This window comes from Leptonychotes weddellii, chromosome 2, assembly GCF_054177405.1.
Source record: "Leptonychotes weddellii isolate Sample4059 chromosome 2, ASM5417740v2, whole genome shotgun sequence".
Lineage (NCBI taxonomy): Eukaryota > Metazoa > Chordata > Mammalia > Carnivora > Phocidae > Leptonychotes > Leptonychotes weddellii.
The window spans coordinates 63,913,270-63,926,191 of record NC_138370.1 but is presented as its reverse complement, the minus strand read 5'-3'; the positions used below and the strand labels follow the sequence as shown (position 1 = coordinate 63,926,191).

The 12,922-nt window shown below is 47.2% G+C and overlaps 1 pseudogene; it reads right to left on the bottom strand.

Annotated features, from left to right (window-relative positions):
• Positions 1–375: 375 nt before the first annotated feature.
• LOC102726073 (small ribosomal subunit protein eS24 pseudogene) lies at positions 376–1,194 on the bottom strand (annotated as a pseudogene).
• Between the last annotated feature and the right edge of the window lie 11,728 nt (positions 1,195–12,922).

The following is a 12,922-nucleotide window of genomic DNA, read 5'->3' as shown; positions in this document are numbered from 1 at the left end:
ATGCTGTTAAAATTCCCAGGGAGCCTCTGCTGGCAGCACTTGGGGGGGGGGGAAGTGTTGGGGGTGTGTGTGTGAGAGAGAGAGAGAGAGAGTGAGAGAGAGTGAGAGAGAGCGAGAGCACGCGTGAGACGGAGAAAGAAGCAGCCTGGGGAATGCTTGTTGATTTCCTTCTCGAAATAGTTTGGGTGGGAGGGGTGGTAGGTGAGGGCTGAAAACGCCTGATAGGGAGGATTTCATGGCTGTTACCCATGAGAGTGTGGGGTAGGTGCCATCTAAAGACCAAGGCCTAAAAGACTTTCCATTGCCACCTTAGATACAGGAATTTAGAACCATGTTTCTTTTTTTAAAAACATTCTTAGTTTATTAATCCTCTCATGAAAAATCTGCACAATCACCACAGATAAAGCCACTGAAGATGTTTACCCCTTCTGTTGTCCAATCTCCAGCTCACTTTTTGCCAGCACCAACATTGGTTTTTGCAGCCCCCCTGACTTTCTTCATTCTGTTCTTGCGTTCCTTTCACTGCTTTCTTGATGTCTTTTTCTTCTCATATAGGCCATGTCTTGTGAGTCTATGTTTGGGCTCATTTTTCTTTGCATAATCCAAGGAATCATAAATCATGCCAAAGCCAGTTGTCTTGCCACCACCAAAATGGGTTCTGAATCCAAATACAAATATGACATCTGGTGTGGTCTTATACATTTTGGCTAGTTTTTCCTGAATTTCTGTCTTAGGTACTGTTGCCTTTCTGGGGTGAAGGACATCAATGACCATCTGTTTCTGCTGAAGTAGTCGGTTGGTCATGAACTTCCTGGTCGGGATAGTTACTGTGTCATTCATGATGGCAGCCGAGCTTCAAGCAGCCGGGGAGGAAAAAAGATAGAACCGTGTTTCTAAATCAGAATAATAAAAATGCACAAGTCTCATCTCTCAGGCTCCGCTTTTAGGTTTCCAACACAGGATTGGAGGAGAATGTAGGAATAAGAGATCTGGGTTCAAGTCTTTATCAGCTGTGTGACTTTGGGAACACTTAACAACCTCTTGGGTCTAGATAGTTCATCATCAACTTCACAGTTTTGTTATTATAAAAAAGACAAAAGAAAGTAAAGGTGAAGACACTTCACACTCCGTGGAATGCTATACAAATAATATTATAACCAAAGTTTAGCTTTGGGAGGTCCAAAACATCATAGGCCTGTTCCAATGGATGCCCCAATCTTGCCCAAGTTGCCTGTCTCCTCATAACTGACTTCACAGGGGGCCAGCACACAGTCCTGGAGGCTTGGATGCCTTCAGCAGCTTTCATGGGGCTCTGCCAGGAAAGAGGCAATGAACTTACCCCCAAGAGAGCAACATGTGGCCAACAGAGGGACCCCAAAAACCTTGCCCCCCAAATGAGTGCTTTGTCAACAAGTCCCACTCAGGTGTGAGGCCTGGAAAAGAGATTGTAGGGTATGCTGTTGTTCCTCTGGCCAGGCAAGTGGAATGGGCCATGGGACATCTTTACAGGGGGCCCTGAATCCCTCTCTGTCATGGAGAGGGACCGGAGCCTGCCCTTGTCCAGGAAATAGGGATGCTCAGTTTGACATAGTCCATTTCCCCCCTCCCCCCCCCCCAGATGCATGCACAATCTATCCTTAGGATCAGCTGGAGAGACAGTGAGTCATTCCGTACCATCTCTAGATCTCCCTGGGCCTTTTTTTTGGGGAGGTAGGGTGGGGTGTAGAGCAGCATTTCTCATCACCAGTCATTGTGATTGGTTTTATAAGCACTCTTCTCTATGAGCAAGCGCCTATGTGCCTCTCTGAGTACTTAATCCTCCACAATGCAGATCCTGGCTCCATGGTTCCCTCCGTCAACCTCCCTCACAGCTCTCTGCCCCTAGGTTGCTGAGATACAAAATGCACAGGCATAACCAGGCTTACTCCTTCAATCCCTTCCTTCTAGGGACACTCAGTATATATCCTTCAGACCTTTGCTATGAACACCCCTCCCAGGCCCTCCCTTGTGTTTTCCCTTCCACTTCTACTAAAACCTATCCCATGGGAAGAAAAGCATCTCACCCACTGTACCCATTCTACTGGGACAGAGACGTTATGTTCCTTCTCTGACTTCCTTAGCTAAAGCTACCACTCCCTCCTTTCCTTCACCTCCTCTTCCTCCCCCCTCCCCTTCCTCCTCTCTCTCTCTCTCCCTCTCAGTGCCCCACATATTCCACTTTGCCCCTCACTTTTGCAGTTGACTGAAACACCACCGTGGAAGGTGTGGCATTTGGTTCCTAAGATGAGGGTCTGAATGATATCATCTGGAAGTCTGGGGGAGTAGCTTCTTCTGAGGTGAGACTTGACAAATGGGAGGTGGGAGATAGGTGGGGAGCCCTATAGATTAATCTCTCTCCTTTCTCTCTCCTGTGCACCATTCTGAGAGACGAGATGTGTTTCTCCTTGTACTCTTTCCCAAGAAGTCCCTTGTGTCAAGATCTTTGTTAAGCCCCTGGCCGTTTTTCTCAGCTGGCACCAGCCAGAGTAGAAGCCCATCCTATGGAATCACTTCTCACCTTGACTTACGTTACCTCCCTTCGACCTTCATGAACAACTGGCTTGTACCTCTCACTTGTTTTGTCTCAGTCTCTGCTTTTCTAGAGGACCAGGACCAAGACAGCCATTTTATTTTATTGTGAGATCAAGGCACACCTGCTTACTTCTCCTCACAGGTACTTCAGACATCCCTGACTGAGGCCTTTATATTTGTTATTCACTTAAGAAGGGATGTGAGGGAGGAAGGGAAACTCTGAGGCAAGGGAGGATAGACAGAGGGTCCCTCACTAGCTCCTAAAAGCCCATTCACAGGCCCTCTTTTATCCTGGAGGGGGATTCCGCTATTTGTCTATATACAAAGTTCCAAGCTTTTTAGAAACAGACAGGCCTGGAGCATAGAAATCTTCATGGGGGTGGGATTTAGAGAGAATAGTTTGACAAGCTTTTTCCAGGCTGGGAGGAGCTTGGAAAAGGCTCTTTTCTGTCCATTGATGAAAAAACTTGCTCAGAGAGGAGAAGGCAGACACAGTGCAGCCACTGTGAAGGACTTCTGTTCTCTCTCTCAAGACAATTTAATCAATGAAAGGAATTTGAAAAAAATGAGCGGCAGAGTGCATAAGGCATCTTGAGGTGGGCTTTTTATCTGCATTGCTTCTCTCAGGGTGGTTTAATTTTATTTGCCTTTTGAAAAATCGGGCTGTGTCAATAGCAGCCCATCATTCCATTAGCCGGGCTGACAGGCAGAACTCACAAAGGTAGATGGGGACGGAGCTAGGCGGTCTTTCCCCTCCTGCTCTTGGCTCTCTGGAATTCTCCATTTGGCACACATGCCTGCAATGCGCCGCTGAGAGGCAGTGATCTGCTCTGCAGCGGGGATCTGGGAAAGAAGAACATCTCCAACGTGCAAATTGCAGAAACTGGCTTCTCCCTCTGCGTTTCCGCCAGGACGTGAAGACGGCACAGAGAGGAACGTTGAATGCATGAAGAATGTTTGTTTCTGTCTCACCGTCTCTAGGTGTTGTGTTTTGTGGATTCAGGGAAGGCAGAAGGAGGGACCAGACTAGAATGGCTGGGTGTTGACGTGGTCCGGCCACAAGGGACAGGGAAGGCAATTTCAGCCACTAAACAGCAAAAATGTCACCTGCACACCATGTGCTCCATGCTCCTGTGGACTTAAACCCCAACATGCCACAAACTGAGTTCATCCTCTTCCCTCCGAGGCCTGTTCCTTCTGTGGAGGCCCTTCTGTCAGCCTGAGGCACGGTCACCTACCCGTCTCAACCTCACCTCAGGAACTCGGGTCATCCTTCATGCCTCTCTTCTTTATTCCCATGTCCCATCGCCAGATCTCATCAGTTTCTTTCTCTAAGACTCCAAGATTATAGCATCTCTGGATCACCCACCTCCCTCATCTCCACTTTTCCATCATGGCCTCCCCTGAATGACTGCAATGGCATTCTCCCCACTATACTCCTACCCATTCCTGACGCTGTAGAAAATTAAAATTTTTAATACAAATCCTTATATCCCTCCTGCTGTAAAGGCCTTAACTGTCTTCCCATTGCCCTTCAAGATCTTCAGTGCCCCGTAAGTTTGAGTTCGAGTCCCAAGGCCCCTAACCAAAGGCCTTTCTCACACCTTCCTGCTGCCCTTCCCTGCACATCCGGGCTCTCCACCTCTCTCTCCACTCCTGGGTCCTTTCATGTGCTCCATGCTGGCCCCGGAGCCTTGGAATACATTGTTCCCTCTGCCTGGGAAGACTTTTTTTTTTTTTTTAAAGATTTTATTTATTTATTTGACAGAGAGATAGAGAGTGCGCACAAGCAGGGTGAGTGGCAGGCAGAGGCAGAGGGAGAAGCAGGCTCCCCGCAGAGCAGGGGGAACCCGATATGGGACTCGATCCCAGGACCCCGGGATCATGACCTGAGCAGAAGGCAGTCACTTAACCAACTGAGCCACCCAGGCGCCCCTGGGAAGACTTTTAGTACCCCCTTCACAGCACTCCACAAGCTTGCTCTTATTTATTCACCTAATTTTTGTATTTCTCTCTGCACACTCAGCATTTCCGCCAAGTCTCTTTGGGTTACCATTGGAATGTTTAAGAAGAAGGTAGAAGAACATGGGACAGACCTTTGACCATCGCTCATGGGTCTTTCCCCATCCCAACAGAATGCAGGCTGGTGAGATTGGAGAGAAGAAGGAAGGAGTCCCAGAGGGGGCACAACTTCGGGGTCCGGTTCATTGAAATCCAACTTATCGCCCAGGTACCGGAGAGGCCCTCCTCGCCCCCGACCTGCCCCAGCTGTTGGCAAGGCTGAAGATAAAGAGAACCAACAAGGGGCCAATGGTCCAAACCAGCCACCTGCTTGCCGTGGATACCGGCGCGCGCACAACTATCAGCGTCGCCCCCGTCCTCCTAACGCTCCTTCACAAGATGGCAAAGAGACCAAGGCAGGCGAAGCGCCATCTGAGAACCCCGCTCCAGCCACCGAGCAGAGCAATGCTGAGTAACACCAGGCTCCGCAGGCACCTTCACCATCACCAGGTGACCTAAAGAATTAATAACCATTAAAAAAAATAAAGCATAAAGCAGACCATGACTTTAACCAACACCGAAGAAACATCCAAGCTATAACGTGGAAGACTAATAACCAAGATGTGGACATTAGAATGTTTATTATTATTCTTTATGAAACAGACAACTACAAAAGGAAAATGTCAGCCAATTTTTCTAGCAAGCTGAGATTCCAGGAATGCCTGCACAAGACAAGAGAGCAACCTCCCCAGTTTCAGCAACCACTAGGTTTATATTTTTTTCCTGGTTTTTACTGTTTTGGTAATATGAATTGAAAGAAGAAATACTAATATCACATGGGGAGAACCCCAACGAAAGAAATCTGAAGTATATAGTAAATGCTCTTTTTTTCCTTCTTTGTTCATTTTGGATGCTGGTGCTAAACTTCCAAGTGTTGTGACTTAAAAAAAAAAAATTATGCTCTTCTTATTTATTTCTAGGATGAGGGGAGGATAACATTTTTGCTTTCTTATGTGACTCTTTAAAAATATGCAGTATGAAGTTCCTCAAAAATAAAATTTTTACCCTTGAAAGGAGAAAAAAAAAGAAGGTAGAAGAAGAAGGTACCAAGTCTCTTTGGGTTACCATTGAATCTTACCACAAATACAGTGCCTGGCACCTAATAGATGCTCAGAAACATTATGTATATATAATTTCTACATATAAAAATACCGCAAAGCCCAGGGAATACTGGTGATTTTTATTTCTGCTTTCTAGCTCAGGACAAGCAGGATAGAATATTCTATTATCATTTGGACTTGAGTGGAACTTATTTATATCTGTGTGTTAAGGCTTCAAGGCATTTGCATTTTAAGCTTTTTATTTATACCTGTAGAATGAAGGGATTTGTGCTTCTTTAAAGGAATTTCTGGCAATAGCCAGCAGGTGGGTTCATTAAGGAAGCAACAGAACTCTCTCATCCCTATTTTTATTTCTTTGTCATAGTTTGGAAACTGAAAAACAGGCAAGCAGCTGAGGCCAAAGAAAGAAAGTGGGGGCTACACTCTGGCTTTGGAGTTCTTGTCTCATCCCCTTGAAAAGGATTGACCAGGTTCTCCACTGAAGATGAGGGGCAGCTGGCCCGCTGGGAAGGCAGCCTGATGGAGTAGGAAGCGCCAGGGCTGCCCTCGGGCATCCTGAGTTCAAAGCCTCTGTTAGTCCTGAGACTGAACAGCACTTTGTTTGTGCCTCAGTTTCTTCATTTGTAAACCAGATTAAATCTCTGATCGCAGAATTATTGTGAAGATTAAAGGAGGCAACGTATCAGAAAACACAGTATAAGCTGCAAATATCAAGTCAAGGTGATAGGATGATACCACTACACCAAATTCCCCAAACACAAAAATAAGGTCTGGCGTGTCTTTACCTTGAGCTGCCCCACCAGTATAATTCCGTATGTGATCACATCACATGCTGACACGTCATGTGTCAGCAACTTGAAGACAAATGCTGAGTATTTGCATCTCTCCCTCTTCCAGTGGTCTGTAAACTCAAAGATGGGCCTGAATCATCTTACCTCCCTGGTAATCAACAATGTCCAACACGAAGGATGCTTTGAATAGATACGTACTGAATGAATATAAGGTGGGAAGCAAGGAGGAGAAAGGTATGAAAGTTAGTAGGGGAGGAGTGGGCCAGATCCCTAGAGAAGTTTGCATTTTCTTCGAAGTCAGGGAGAGTAACTAGAGGAGCCAAAGTAACTAGGGTATGCCCTCCTAACTCCTAGGGCTCATACCCCCAGTCCTAGAAATCTCCAGGACCTGGGCCAGCTTCAAGGATGGGGAGGGAAGGAGGTGCTCTTTGGGCGCAATTCAGCTGCAGTGGCCTCTCTTTGGGGGGCCCTGCTGAGCTGCTGGGAGCAGTGGTATAAGAATGCCCAGATTTCTAGATTTGGGAGCCTTTCAAGAGACGCGCGCCCTGACCTCGTCTCCAAACAAAGCTGATAGAGCTAACATGCAAAGAAACGTGCCTTCCCGGGCCCCCCAATATCTCCCCATCCATTAAATACCTGCTAAGTCCTGCTGTGGGCTGCACTCGGTGTTGGAGTGACATCAAATGAATCATACCCTGTGCTGGTCTCAAGCAGGGGGAGCACCACTTCTCTTCCATGAGGAAAGCCCATGGTGGAGGAAGCAACGTCACAGACCCTGGCAGGGGAAGAATACAGTCCTGCCACCTGGCAGACATGGTGCTGCCACCCATCTCTCCACCACTCTTGTGTCACCATTGGCCTGTGGGTGCCAAAGGTGCCTGGTGCCAGCAACTCAGGGGACTCCCGGGAGCCTTCCACCTTGCTGGGAAATTGTACATCACCAAATGGGGTGTTTGCCACGCAGAAAGCTTTTGGAATTACTCAAAATCTTTATGCAGCGGTCTTTTCTGGAGCCAACAAATAAGGCCATCATTCCTTTAGGATCACAAAGAATTTTTCTTTTTTTTAAAGGAAGTGGTTTTCCACTGTGAACTGAAACGAAGTCTCCCCTCTGTAGGGATGGAGCCCATTTGTCAGCACTCCCCGAGGCCTGGGAGGTGACGATCTAGGTATGTACCTAGGGTCAGAGAAAAATGGTCTAAGAACCTGTCTTCCCCACTGGCTGCCTCCTGCATCCGCGGGTCAGGTGGTGCGGGTGGAGGCCAAGAGAGAATGGCCCCGCTCTGGATCACCAAGGGTCCTTCAGCGGATAGAAGATCACTTCAGGGGAGGTGAGGCAGCCACAGAAGGAGAAAATGGCAATTACTCAACTGGCCCTATGCTCCATATTGAATCTATCGGGCTCTTCAGCTTTTTCTACACACAAAGCAAGAGGCTCTTTGTCATTTGAAAAGATTGTACCAGAGCGTCCATGTTGATGGAGCCTTCTCTGCTGGAGACACTTTCTCAACACATTTAATGAGCAGGGGCTGCCAAGGGCCCCCGGCCAGACTCACACAGGCCTGGGGACCCCGAGTGAGGTTTTGCCACAATTCTGGCCAAGGCCCTTAAGCTCCATTTTTGGACGTGCTACCACTAACTAGCTTTCATCGAGGAGCCCCCTCCACTCCCAAAGCTGATCCTTTGGGCAGCTTGACTGAGAGGCCTTTCTTTCCAGCCCTTGAGGAAAGAACCAAAGGAAGCTGCCTCCATTCATGCGTGCGGTGTTGCTGAACAGAGGGGCCTGTGTGCGCCGCAGCAACGCTGTCTCTGGACCCAGAGCATGGGCATTGCTTGGTGCGTCGGGCTGGAGCACGGGCAGCACGGCTGATGGTGTGTGTTGGAATACAGATGGCTGCCAAGCCTTTGGGGCAGTGCCCGTCACGTGGTGGGGCCCGGCTTTGGCAGCCTGACATTCAGCTGTCAACAGCTTGCAGGCCTGTTTGCTGCATGGCCAACATCCTGCTTGGTGATTTGACAAGAGTCCCAGGCTCTCTTTGCATATCAGAACTCGGGTCTCGATGCACCCGGCATGGGATGACTGCATCTGGTCAACTGCGGTGTTCTCTGCCATTGATCCGTCACTCGTGAGCTCAGAAAATGCGGCTGGAGCCTCAGTTAGAGCCCTCTCCTTACTGCCCTTCATCCACAGACTCTCTCTGTAACGTGGGGATTCATTATTCATGGAAAAACACTGGTATCCGTTACAAGACACTGTCTTGAAAAGGGGCTGAAATGCTTCACCAGATTCTGATAAAGATAAAACAAAATCAGATGGTATCTTCCTTTTTTTTTCTAAACAATCCCCACCCCAAGAATAATAATTTGTGACCTCACTCTGGGACCCAGGCTAAAGAGCCCTGACCAAAGTAGCTGAGATGCATCTTATATAGTTTCCCCTTTGATCCAGGCTTCAATGTTTTTACATGGGCAACTGGCATAAGGGAGCATGGACTCGTACCTCTGAGGGTTTGCTTTCACTCGTATGCCACACTCAGTAAAACCGTAAGCATGGTAAGTGCATCCAGTCTGATCACATCTGTGTGTCCTTCCAGCTCTCTTGCATCCCTACTTCCACTGATGCCTCCGTCTTCTCCCCATTCGTCAGACTTCTCCTGCCCTTTCTTCCTTCATCTCCTGCCTGGACCCAGTGGCTCATAGTTCTCACCAGATGCCTCAGCCCCCCTCAACTCTGACCAAGCAAAATGCAGACTTGGATGCCCAGAAGCCCTCACTGTCATTGTCTTTGCCCTATCTTTGAGACTGAACACTCCTGGGGCAATGGACACTCCTGTCTAGGCTGGACCACCACAAGTTCACGGCCCCCAGCCTCCACGGGCCCTCATGCTCCCCATGTCGCCTTTCCCTGTCCTCAGAAAGCTCCCTTCTCTGTCCTCGGGTGACCACTCCAGGTCTTCCAACACTCTCACCAAGACTCCCACTCAACCTTTATTCTCTCATACTCAGCAGACTTAAAGGTCATCAGGCTCATTCTCCTGCTACTTCCAGCCAATCCCTACAAACACCTCCACATGCATGCCCATCTTCACCTTCAGTCTCAGAGGTGTGCCCCTCTTCCTGTGCCCTTTACTCTCTCCCTTGATGCCTACTGACACACTTCGGTAATTATCCCCTGTTTCATCCTGATAAAATCTCTTCTATCTCACTTTAAGCCTCTAAATATACTCACGTTTCACACCCCATGTCTTCCCCCAGTCACTTCACAACTTTCCCTTCTTCCACTCTCTTCAGACTTCTTTTTGTCTACACATCCATTCATCCTCAGCTCTTTGTCCTCTATTTTCTGTTCCCACCGCTACAATAGTGTCGCTGAGGTGGTCAACAACTTCCCTGACAGAAAATTGAAAAGACTAGTTGCAGTCCTTTCCCTACTAGAACTTTCTGAGGCATTTAAGAATACGGATGACCTTTCTTTGAAGTGTCCTGATTCCTTAACCTCCACATGTTACATTCTCTGTTCTCCACCATTCCTTGGAAAGGCCTCCTCCTCGTCTTCTGCCTGTCACAGGCATGTGGGTGTTCTCTAGGATTCTGTTCTGACTCATGGCTCGTCTTGCTCTGCCACACACACTCCCTGGTGAAGCTCATTCTCTCTCATGGTATATGCAGAGAACTCTCAAATCTCTCTTTCTATCCAAGATTTTACCCCTAGCGTCTCCCACAGGCACTGCTAGTCCATTATTTCCAGAGTGGCAATTGGGGCAATTTTCCTGTGAAACCACCTCTTCCTCACCTTGCTGAAGGCACTGTGGTCTTCCTTGCAGGGCTGGGGATGTTGCTATCCTACTCCTTTAGCTCAGACACCTCAATCACCAAGTACCCCCCCAACCCCCTGCCAGTATCCCTCAACCTTATCCCTTCTCTTCCTGCTACCACTACTACCACTCTCTCACCTGGCCCAACACCACAACCTCCCAGATATTTGGCCCATTTGCAACCCTTACCATCTTCTACTGAGCTGCCAGAGTGACCTCTTTGAAAGGCAAGCTAGACTTGTCAAGTTCCTACTTAAAACCCTTCCATCATTTCTCTCTGGTCTGGACTCTGCTGGTCATAAAGGTCCTCTGTGACCAGAGGGGTTCGTCCTTCTCTGCAGCCTTGTGCTCTCTGCTCCAGCACCAAATTGCAGTTTTCTTATGTGTCCTGTCCACCTCTTCTGCCCCCTCATCTCTTCACTTGGCTGACTCTTACTCATCCTTTAAGACCAACTAAGTTGCCTTCTCTTCATTCCTCCTCCATAGCCATGTTGTATGTGTTCCCATAATACCCTGAGCCTATCCCCACTGTTACAGGTTGAATTCTGTACCCCAAATTGATAGTTGAAGTCCTAAACCCCCAGTTCCTCAGAATGGGACCTTATTTATAAATAAGGTCATTACAGATGTGTTTGGTTAAGATGAGGTTATACTAGAGTAGGGTGGGCCCCTAATCCAATATCACTAGTGTCCTTATAAAATGGGGAAATTTGGGCAAAGACACACACACAGGGAGAATACTATGTGACGATGAGGGTAGAGATTGGGATGATGCTTCTACAGGCCAAGGGATGCCAAAGATTGCCAGCAAACCATCAGAAGCTAAGGGAGAAGTCTGGAACAGATTCTCCTTCACAGGCCTCAGAAGGAATCACCCTTGCTGACACCTTGATCTCACACTTTCAGCCTCCAGAACAGTGAGACAATAAATTTCTGTTGTTTAAGCCACCCAGTTTGCGGTATTTTGTTACAGCAAGTTATGGCAGCCCCGGGAAACAAATACACCCAACATTGCACTATTGTACTGTCTTGTCATTGCTTGCCTGTGTCCCTCACTCCCCGCCGTAAACTTCCTAAGGGAAGGAAATGTGTCTTATTCATCCTTATATCCCCAGTGCCCATAACAGTGTCTTACAACATAAAAAGACTCAAGTATTTGATAAATGAACTAATGAGAGCACAACATTCCCAAAAGGTCAGATGAGCTGCAGACTAAGAAGCTTAACTGATTTGTCACACCTCAGTTCCTTTACATTTATTTTTTTCCCAATGGATTCTTGTTGAGTGTCCATGTCTTCCTGCTCCTCATGGATGAGTATGCTGGTGATTCTCTGGTCGGCCTTCCGAGGAATGTTGTGCCCTTTACTGCCCATTTCATGCTAATGGCTGCAGGTCCTGCTGTGCAGCCCTCTGCCTGACTTGGAACATGGGTTCTGGCCACTCTGCTCTGTCTGCTCATCCCTTCAGGCCCAGAGATGGTTAGGACATCTCACTGTAGCTAGTCCCAGGGACTTCATTTCTTGTTGTCCCCTTAATTCTGCCCACTCCCCTGGAAAGAGTTTCTCCATTCAGCTCTGGTGAGCCATCTGTTTCCTTCTGGGACCCTGACGAATACCATCAGTAGGCAGGCGCATGAGGACTAAGGTGATAAACATAGTGCAAAAATAATTGCTCGGTTTTTTAAAAAAATAATCTTTTTAATCCCATTGATTAATTCCCTTCCAGTTCTGTTTTCAAAGCACCACATACCTAGCATTTTTACATAAAGCCTGCTATTTGAGTATCTATGCATTTGACTAAATATAGAAACTATGTTTAGTTTAATTTGACATTTTATTGAATACCTGCAATTTTCTAGGCACGGTTATAGGCATTAGAAATCCAAAGTGGAAAAAGTCCTGTTTCTGCTCAAGAAGACCCAGAAATTAGTGGGGAAAACAGACATGTCATTGACAGAGCATGGGGCTGTGGAACCACCAAGGAGGACACTGCCTGGCATTGGGGCAAGTTCCCACATCTGCATTAATACTGAAATATGGATTATCTCCTTCCAATCTAGACATCTTAGAGTAAACTGGTCCTTTGACTTCAGTCATTTTTCATAAAATCATATTCAAATTATTTTCATCAGAGAGATGTCTTCAGATGGCCAAGTACACACAAGATGATCATTTAGCATGTTTTGGGATCAAACTTCTACCTTAAATTTTCTCTTTTCCCAACATTATAGGTTCCATGTTTTGGAAAGAACTTTAAATGATCACCTGGACCAGCAATTCCCAATTCTGGATGCTCATGAGAATGGCTCTTTAAAAACAGAAGTTCCCGAGCATCATAGCCATCTGCTGAAACAAAACCTCAAGGGAGAAGAGGGAGACAGGGGGAGAGGGAGACCTGGAGACCAGGATTTTTTCTCTTTGAAACCCTTGTAATGATTCTGATGTTCAGTCTGATTGGGAACCATTGTTTTGGATTAGCTCTTATTTATAGCAACTGTGATTTAGACCAAGGTTTTTCCAAATGTGGTTCCTTGGTCATCTGAGTGTGTGGCACAGGCATACAAATAGACATATATATCAAAGAGCTATAATTGAGAGTCCAAAAATAAGCGTTTACGTTTATC